The following is an 11,359-nucleotide window of genomic DNA, read 5'->3' as shown; positions in this document are numbered from 1 at the left end:
TAATAATAATAATAATAATAATAATAATAATAATAATAATAATAATAATAATGATAATAGTACTTAATACTTAACAATAATAATAATAATAATAATAATAATAATAATAATAATAATAATAATAATAATAATAATAATAATAATAATAATAATAATAATAATAATAATAATAATAATTATAGAATACAACCTTTGAAGAAATGAGCTTTAAAAATAAAACGCCATTGCCTGGGCTCGAACTCAAGACCTTTCGCTCACCAGAACACTCCCTAGACCACTCCTCCTCTCCTTCCATTTTTGTTTTAATTTTCTCCTTAAAACTATATAACCATGTATCTGTTTTTCTCCTTCTATCATCTGATTAAATTTGGGTTTCGGCCCAAATAGAAAACCGAATATAGGGCCCAACATCGATTAGTCCATATTGCAAAATCATTTAAAACATAAATACCCAACATCTAAGAGTCCATCATGACTTAAATGGCCCGATTTTATGAAGTCCAAAAAGTAAATATGGAGGGTTTCGTTCTCTTGTTTTTAAACTGAATCGGCTGAAGCAATAATTAATCGACTATGGTTGTTGAAGCTCTTCAAACATTATCAAAATCAAAGGAACTCGTTTGATGTTGGTTTCATCGAAAGAAACAGAAGAGGAATAACAAAATAGGGTTTCGGTTAGTTTTGGTTTAACTGAATCATCACCCAATGGCTCAGTCATCATTACATGCCATTAAAACACACGATAGCAACAAAGAGTCGAATTTCTAATGATGGTGGTCTGGTTATAATCGAACAGAAATCTAATAATGGTGGACAGGTTGGTGTTGGTTCAATGATCGAAAAGTGTGTTTGAGCTGTAAACTAGAAGGTGAGCAGCAGTCGTGGGTATATGATGGGGTTCGATGGTGGTTTGGGACTAGAAAAAGGATAGTAGTTCGAACATGTTCATAATAATTATCTTTATTAATCTATTCGTCATTATCAACATGATCATAATAATTATCATCATGATATAATCTTGTTATCATTAGTTATTATCATCATCATTCATTCGTTAATTCATCATCATAATCTATTCACAATATCATCCTTCCATCGTCAATATTATACTGTGAACTTCATCTAACAATTTCCACTATGACCTTACTGTAACTTCTTCTTCGTTGCAATAGGAAAAGAAAGAGAAAAAAAATGTGAAGTAGCAGTCTTGAGTGGGCAGTTAGCAAGGTTAACCCAAGTACATTTTGGGCCAGACTAGAACTAATTTTAAATTAGATATGTAAAAAGCCCAATAACTAAATGAACCTTTCGACCCAAAACAACTCTCAATCCAATTTTCATGTCCGAAATCTGTGGTGTTACCCGACTAAAAGGAATCTCAAAAAAAAAGAAAAAAGAAATAGCTCAGTCTTCAAGTGGGGTTAATTGTTGTAGTGGTGGTCGGCCACTAATGATAAAGAATAGGAAAAAACGTGCTCTCCTCACAGCATCTTATCTCAATCTTTACTATTTCACTTTAAAAAAAATAGAAGTAGAACCAGAAGTTTATTCGTTGCAGTAATAGTAGTAAAATTTGTCTTGTGGTTTCGTACAGGAAGATAAACAGAAAGATAGTAGCTGTAACCGAGTTGTAGGAAGAAGAAAATAGCAGCTGCGGGAATGAACATATCAGGTTGTGTTCAAATGAAAACAGTAAATTAGCAGCAGTAAAAATCGTAGTTTGGTGAGGGTTTTGATGAAGAAGATGGGTTAAGTTGGTGTACATATTTCTTGGTTCTAGTTAACCAAAAAGAAAGGTGATAGGCGGAAATCAAAACAGAAAACTTACACAACTTGAAGGCGGTTGTTTGAAGGTGGTGGTTTTTGTGTGTTGTTTGAGCTATAAAAACAGAAAACGAACAATAGCCGGTGGGTGTTTGAAATGGTGGTTCTTGATGAAGAAGAGAGTGGCACTCTACTACAAAACAGAAAACAGTTAAACGGGTTAATGGTTGTGGTGTACGTTTGGGTTGAAGTGAGTGGTGATCGATGGTGAGTTTGATGAAGGTGGTGTCCGGTTATGGTGATTATAAAGAAAGGTGGTGGATTGCATGAGGGTCTCGATTCTTACTTGGTTCGAACACAAATAATAACGAGCTTAAGCAATTCGGGTTGCAAAGATGATGATGTTGGTTTTGAGAAGGATGAAGATCGTTGAATGGAATTGGGAAATGAAGGAGACGGTTTAATTTGTAAATATTGTGTGTGTTTAAGTCAAGAATAAGAAGAATGTTATATCTCTCCCTATATATGCTATATATGTATATTTATATATAATAGATATTAGGTAGATAGTGGGCAGGTGAAACAAAAAGAGAACACAGTAACACACAGTATAAATCGAATTCAATAATTAAACAGTTTAGCAGCCAGAGGAAATGGAGTCTTCTACCGAAAATTTATAACGGATATATGTATCGTACTCGGTTGTTTACACATTGGCGAATAAAAGTGTTTAGAAAAATCTCATATTTTTAAATTAACTATATTTATTTATTTTGATCATTATGGTATAAAATTCGATCATAAATTATTAAACAATAATTAACTCACTGTCCACTCCTGATCCTGGATAAGATATAAAAAGTGCTGAAATTAAATAACTAGATCTTAAATACATTTTTAGTAAGCCTAAAATTTATAGAACTCATTTTCGAATCATTGTTTATTTTAAAATCACATGAGTTCCTTTTTAACTCGTTTACTATCTATCGAATAACAATTGAGCGTTATCGTCGTTTATTAAATAACTTCGAAATCACAAAATATATATTCTATATACTTTATTTATATATTTATACTCTTTAAATAATAATTGTTATATATTATTATTATTTTTTTAACATTGATTATAACAATTACAATATATAATATTTCATTTTATAATTATATATATATATATATATATATATATATATATATATATATATATATATATATATATATATATATATATATATATTATATATATATATATATATATATATATAATTATCTACATATCTATATATTATATATTAAATTAATAATATTTAATATACTGATATTATTTAATATATTTATTTCCAACAATTAAATCATATATTATTTCAAATAATATTTCAAATAAAATTATATATATATCTATTTTACAAATTAGTTGTTTGTGAATCGTCGGGAATGGTCGAAGGTCAATTGAGTTTATGAAATAGTTCAAAATTTTTGAGACTCAACATTACAGACTTTGCTTATCGTATCGGAATCATACAAAGATTAAGTTTAAATTTGGTCGGAAATTTCCGGGTCGTCACAGTACCTACCCGTTAAAGAAATTTTGTCCCGAAATTTGATCGAGGTCATCATAGCTAACAATAAATATGTTTTCATGACGATTATGAGTTGATAATTAGAGTTTTATTACCATAGAGTAATAAGGATAAAATAATTCGATTTATTCGAAGAGTACAAATGAAGCTATCACAAAAGAGTGAATTGAATAAATGCATATTCTTCTTGTCTGGTGACGTAGTTACGGTTGATTTCCGAAAATCAAGGAATTTAAAGAAAATCTTCGAAATCTAAAAGATTTGATTCTTCGGCGAGTAAGGAAATTAAGATCTCTATAATTAAATACAGTGATCTGCCACGATTACTCTGTCTGATATTTCTATTATAAATTAAACTCTTCCGTTCCATTATTTTCACCATTCATATACTTTCTTTCTTTGCTTCATACATCCAAAAGATTGTGAAAATGCTTAATCCCGTTCTAATCTTTGATATTTTTCCTAATTATCATTTCTGTCATCCTTCTTTTCAATCTTCCACCAAAAAATCTGTTTACTTCTACTATTACCTTGGGATGATACTATTCTTAATTCTACCGTGTCTTTATATTGCTACTCGTATTAATATCCACGGTTTGTAACCTCCGTGTTGTTATTGGGCTTTATATTTTCCCTTATGCTCCGGAGTTCTTTGCCTTTTTATTCTCCTCTCGACCTCTAGTAAAGCGAGTAATGGTCCAGAATTCGTAAGTATGGAGTTTCGAATGAACTTAATGTTCTAAACAAGAAAGAACGTTACCGCACGATTTGATTTGTCAAATTACCTGAATCACTGAGAAGAGAACTATCAAAAATATATTTTCTTGATATGTTCATAAGTTAAGCAGAATAAAAAGTTATGTAACATGGCACCTGATGAAGTTATGGTCTGTGAATCATCAAGTTTCATTAGAAACTCAGCATGACTTACTGTAATATAATCATATTGATCAAGTGTCATTATATTATACTAACTCGTGCTTCAGTTCCCAACACTACTTAAAAATCATTCATAATTCAAACTTGAATTTTAAAGAAATTTAGAAACTAAAGTAGTTTCCTTTATGATGTAATATAGATAGCACGAAGAGATAAATAATTTCGGACGAGAATATTTATGAAAATATCTTCAAAAATATCGAAGATATTTATGATGATATTTTGGAATTTCTAAGTTCGATGGTTGATGAAGAAAAATTTTCCGCAAGATTTTAGAGTCAGAAGCAAGGTATTCGATAATGACTTCAGTAGATAATGAATCATTTGGATTCTTTGAAGGCAGGTTTAGTCTTTGTGATTTGTCCACGGCTTCCTTCATAGTTTCGCATAAATCCGTTTTTTTTCGGTACTAAAATTTCCATTGAGCATTTCCAACCTTCCATTCCTTATTATCAAACTTTTGGCCGTTTAGATCATCTACAATTTTGCTGTTTCCTCTGCATTTAATTCTACCATATCTGAATCAGCGGTTATCAATCCGAGGTGGTTTCAATTGAATTGTGTTTTTAGATGTTTAAACGCTGATGGTAATATGGTGGAATATAAAAGGTTCTCCGGTAACAATAAAAGAGCACACATATATATATCAAAGTGTTAATAAGGTTGTTTCGAACGAAAAGTCGAAGTTGACTTGCTGGAGCTGTGACAAAATTTGCTACTTTGAAAGGAATCACCAAGTTATTTTGGGTAATAATAACACTAAAGGAATTAGCACAGATACGTTTTAAACGTTTACTCAAGTTCCGAGAGTTTTTCAGGTGCATAACTATATGCATCAATCTTTTCTTCCGTAGATGAAGTGCGGTTGGCTCATCCTCTCGATTGAGGTGTTTTTAAGAATCATGAAAGGTTTGAACGCAGATTGTAATTGTCAGGATACAAACGAGGTTTAAGATGAAATCAAGTGGCAAACTTGAAGAATTGTTTAGTTTCATATGTTATAATCAATATTTTAATTTATTTTAATTGTCCAATTATATTATTACACAGTCGATAGTCCACGGTTAACAGTCCAATAATTCATGTATAGTTTAATATCTAATATTCGAATTAATTAATACGTATCATGACCCGTGTACATGTCTCAGACTCAATCACAACTCAAAGTATATATATTATTATAGAATCAACCTCAACCCTGTATAGCGAACTCGAACATTACAGCATATAGAGTGTCTATGGTTATTCCAAATAATATATATAGATGCGTCGATATTGTAGTGACCCGAACTTTTTCATGTTTATATATATTAATTGAGATTGATATTTACATGATTAAATGTTTCCAACATGTTAAGCAATCAAACTTGTTAAGACTTGATTAATTGAAATATGTTTCATATAGACAATTGACCACCCAAGTTGACCGGTGATTCACGAACGTTAAAACTTGTAAAAACTATATGATGACATATATATGGATATATATATATAGTTAACATGATACTATGATAAGTAAACATATCATTAAGTATATTAACAATGAACTACATATGTAAAAACAAGACTACTAACTTAATGATTTTTAAACGAGACATATATGTAACGATTATCGTTGTAAAGACATTTAATGTATATATATCATATTAATAGATATTCATACATGATAATATCATGATAATATAATAATTTAAAATCTCATTTGATATTATAAACATTGGGTTAACAATATTTAACAAGATCGTTAACCTAAAGGTTTCAAAACAACACTTACATGTAACGACTAACGATGACTTAACGACTCAGTTAAAATGTATATACATGTAGTGTTTTAATATGTATTTATACACTTTTGAAAGACTTCAATACACTTATCAAAATACTTCTACTTAACAAAAATGCTTACAATTACATCCTCGTTCAGTTTCATCAACAATTCTACTCGTATGCACCCGTATTCGTACTCGTACAATACACAGCTTTTAGATGTATGTACTATTGGTATATACACTCCAATGATCAGCTCTTAGCAGCCCATGTGAGTCACCTAACACATGTGGAAACCATCATTTGGCAACTAGCATGAAATATCTCATAAAATTACAAAAATATGAGTAATCATTCATGACTTATTTACATGAAAACAAAATTACATATCCTTTATATCTAATCCATACACCAACGACCAAAAACACCTACAAACACTTTAATTCTTCAATTTTCTTCATCTAATTGATCTCTCTCAAGTTCTATCTTCAAGTTCTAAGTGTTCTTCATATATTCTACAAGTTCTTGTTACATAAAATCAAGAATACTTTCAAGTTTGCTAGCTCACTTCCAATCTTGTAAGGTGATCATACAACCTCAAGAAATCTTTGTTTATTACAGTAGGTTATCATTCTAATACAAGGTAATAATCATATTCAAACTTTGGTTCAATTTCTATAACTATAACAATCTTATTTCAAGTGATGATCTTACTTGAACTTGTTTTCGTGTCATGATTCTACTTCAAGAACTTCGAGCCATCCAAGGATCCGTTGAAGCTAGATCCATTTTTCTCTTTTCCAGTAGGTTTATCCAAGGAACTTAAGGTAGTAATGATGTTCATAACATCATTCGATTCATACATATAAAACTATCTTATTCGAAGGTTTAAACTTGTAATCACTAGAACATAGTTTAGTTAATTCTAAACTTGTTCGCAAACAAAAGTTAATCCTTCTAACTTGACTTTTAAAATCAAATAAACACATGTTTTATATCTATATGATATGCTAACTTAATGATTTAAAACCTGGAGACACGAAAAACACCGTAAAACCGGATTTACGCCGTCGTAGTAACACCGCGGGCTGTTTTGGGTTAGTTAATTAAAAACTATGATAAACTTTGATTTAAAAGTTGTTATTCTGAGAAAATGATTTTTATTATGAACATGAAACTATATCCACAAATTATGGTTAAACTCAAAGTGGAAGTATGTTTTCTAAAATGGTCATCTAGACGTCGTTCTTTCGACTGAAATGACTACCTTTACAAAAACGACTTGTAACTTATTTTTCCGACTATAAACCTATACTTTTTCTATTTAGATTCATAAAATAGAGTTCAATATGAAACCATAGCAATTTGATTCACTCAAAACGGATTTAAAATGAAGAAGTTATGGGTAAAACAAGATTGGATAATTTTTCTCATTTTAGCTACGTGAAAATTGGTAACAAATCTATTCCAACCATAACTTAATCAACTTGTATTGTATATTATGTAATCTTGAGATACCATAGACACGTATATAATGTTTCGACCTATCATGTCGACACATCTATATATATTTCGGAACAACCATAGACACTCTATATGTGAATGTTGGAGTTAGCTATACAGGGTTGAGGTTGATTCCAAAATATATATAGTTTGAGTTGTGATCAATACTGAGATACGTATACACTGGGTCGTAGATTGATTCAAGATAATATTTATCGATTTATTTCTGTACATCTAAATGTGGACAACTAGTTGTAGGTTACTAACGAGGACAGCTGACTTAATAAACTTAAAACATCAAAATATATTAAAAGTGTTGTAAATATATTTTAAACATACTTTGATATATATGTATATATTGTTATAGGTTCGTGAATCAACCAGTGGCCAAGTATTACTTCCCGACGAAGTAAAAATCTGTGAAAGTGAGTTATAGTCCCACTTTTAAAATCTAATATTTTTGGGATGAGAATACATGCAGGTTTTATAAATGATTTACAAAATAGACACAAGTACGTGAAACTACATTCTATGGTTAAATTATCGAAATCGAATATGCCCCTTTTTATTAAGTCTGGTAATCTAAGAATTAGAGAACAGACACCCTAATTGACGCGAATCCTAAAGATAGATCTATTGGGCCTAACAAACCCCATCCAAAGTACCGGATGCTTTAGTACTTCGAAATTTATATCATATCCGAAGGGTGTCCCGGAATGATGGGGATATTCTTATATATGCATCTTGTTAATGTCGGTTACCAGGTGTTCACCATATGAATGATTTTTATCTCTATGTATGGGATGTGTATTGAAATATGAAATCTTGTGGTCTATTATTATGATTTGATATATATAGGTTAAACCTATAACTCACCAACATTTTTGTTGACGTTTTAAGCATGTTTATTCTCAGGTGATTATTAAGAGCTTCCGCTGTCGCATACTTAAATAAGGACGAGATTTGGAGTCCATGCTTGTATGATATTGTGTAAAAACTGCATTCAAGAAACTTATTTTGTTGTAACATATTTGTATTGTAAACCATTATGTAATGGTCATGTGTAAACAGGATATTTTAGATTATCATTATTTGATAATCTACGTAAAGCTTTTTAAACCTTTATTGATGAAATAAAGGTTATGGTTTGTTTTAAAATGAATGCAGTCTTTGAAAAACGTCTCATATAGAGGTCAAAACCTCGTAACGAAATCAATTAATATGGAACGTTTTTAATCAATAAGAACGGGACATTTCAGATATGATATGTCAAAACCTTGTATATATGTCCCGATATTTAAAGTGCATAAAATAAATAACAGAAATTAAATGATGATAAATAAAATTGCGAGAATATAAATTTCGATAAATAAATTGCGATAAATAAAATGTAATCAGTTAGCTAGGAACAGTTAGCTAGGAATAGTTAGCGTGGATTCTTAACAAAATTCCTCTCATAGTTAAATTGTTTGTTTCTAACAAATTTTATTTTGTCCAATGTTTTCTTCATTATGCTACTTGTTGGATTCTGATAGATCAAAATCCAAATATGAAATTGAATGAAAAGGGTTATTCTGCGGTGAACGGATACGTATATCGGTGGTTGTAAATAGGATAGTAAATGACTGTTGAATTAGATTTAAAAGAATGTACAGTATACTTATTAATGTAAAATCTAAATATTCCTCGGGTATTACCTACCCGTTAAAATATTTTCACCATTAACAGTTTGTACGAAATAATTTTTAATTACAATCTTTATGAAAAAATATATATACCTATATATTTTCTTCAGATGTAATCATGGATTTAATGAATCAATATGATATTAAACTCATTTGATTTACCGTTAGAACAAGAATATATAATCTCTAAAACATTAGAGATTACATAATCGCTATGTCGAACGAAGATTAATGATGTAGAACGTCATGTGGAACGATGATTATACTCGAGGTACAGAATGAGATGTCGAAGCTGGTGACGCGAATGTTGTTGTTGGTGGTACTAGTACTGTTGGTGCTGAGGCTGGTGATGTTACTGGTGTTGGTGATACTACATGTGCTTGCAAATTGTGTACCGTGCTCTCTAAAGTTAACACTCGAGCTCGGAGTTCTTTAACTTCTTCTACTAACCCTGGTTGGTTATCGGTGTGAGGTAGAGGTCGGATATCTTCTCTAGTTCCGTTAATGGTAGTCTCAAGATGAAAAATTCTTGCAAAAAGGGTATAAACGGTGTTGCGAACAGGTTCGCCGGTGAGCGGGTCGAGTACTCCAAGGTTAGGTGGTAGATTCGGTTCATGATATGGAGTACCTTCTTCCCTTCTCCATAGGGTGAGTATGTCGCGAACCCACCCCCATTTTATCCAGTAATCACGGTAGTTGATTGGTTGGTGTGCTCCTGTCATGCTGTCTTCGGAGTCAGAGGAACGTGGTCGATTCGTAGAGGCCATCTTACGCGATCACAGAAAAGATTTTTGGTATGAAGAGTTTAGTGACAGCAATTGATAGTTGGATGTATTCCCAATGCATAATATGCATAGATATATATAGTACCAGGATCCCTTAAATTACGGAGAAATTTAAGAGAGATATCAGGCAAGGTCTACAGTAACAAATACGCTAAGATATGAATTGTCAGATACGCTAAGATATGAATTTTGTCTATACACTATTCATGCAATAAATGCAGTAAAATGTTTCTAGACTAAGAATAATGAGCAGGTAATTTTCTAAAGATGATAAGCAGATGATTTCTGACAAAAATGATAAGCAAAACTTTTGACATGCAGATACGGTCGAAGTCCAAACCCACTAATGCATCTAAACAACTATCAGTTAGACACACTAATGCAAGACTTGGTTCACTAAGACCACCGCTCTGATACCAACTTTAATGACCCGTCCTAATCCATCTGAACGAATACATTACATTTGGTTACATCGCGAGGTACTTGACCTCTATATGATGCATTTTACAAACATTGTATCCGTTTTTAAAATACAAACTTTCATTTCATCGAAAGTTGACGGCATGCATACCATTTTATAATATATCCAACTATAATTGACTTAATAATAATCTTGATGAACTCAACGACTCGAATGCAACGTCTTTTGAAATATGTCATGAATGACTCCAAGTAATATCTCTAAAATGAGCCAATGCACATCAGAAGATTTCTTTAATACCTGAGAATAAACATGCTTTCAAGTGTCAACCAAAAGGTTGGTGAGTTCATTAATTTATCATAATCAATCATTTCCATAATTTTAATAGACCACAAGATTTCCTTTATTCAATAATCATACACTCGCAAGTGTTTAAAAATCATTCATATGGATTGAACACCTGGTAACCGACATTAACAAAATGCATCTAGAATATCCCCAAACATATAATCGAAGTACTAAAGCGGTTCGAATTCTCTGACTGGGGCTTGTCAATGGCACATATATCTATCTTTAGGATTCGCGTCAATTGGTGGCAATTATAATAAACACCAATTCTTAGGTTACCAAGTTCAACAAGGGTGATATCCGGTATAACGATTCAACCATAGAATGTAGTTTCGATTACTTGTGTCTATTTCGTAAAACATTTATAAAAGCACCGCATGTATTCTCAGTCCCAAAAATATATATTGCAAAAGCATTTAAAAAGGGAGCAAATAAAACTCACAATAATGTATTTTGTAGTAAAAATACATATGACGCCATTGAACAATGCAGGGTTGACCTCGGATTCACGAACCTATATCATTTATATATATATTAACACACATAATTGTAATCGAACAAGTTATG

The sequence above is a fragment of the Rutidosis leptorrhynchoides genome, chromosome 4 (genome assembly GCF_046630445.1).
Source record: "Rutidosis leptorrhynchoides isolate AG116_Rl617_1_P2 chromosome 4, CSIRO_AGI_Rlap_v1, whole genome shotgun sequence".
NCBI lineage: Eukaryota > Viridiplantae > Streptophyta > Magnoliopsida > Asterales > Asteraceae > Rutidosis > Rutidosis leptorrhynchoides.
Note: the sequence above shows the minus strand (reverse complement) of the source record.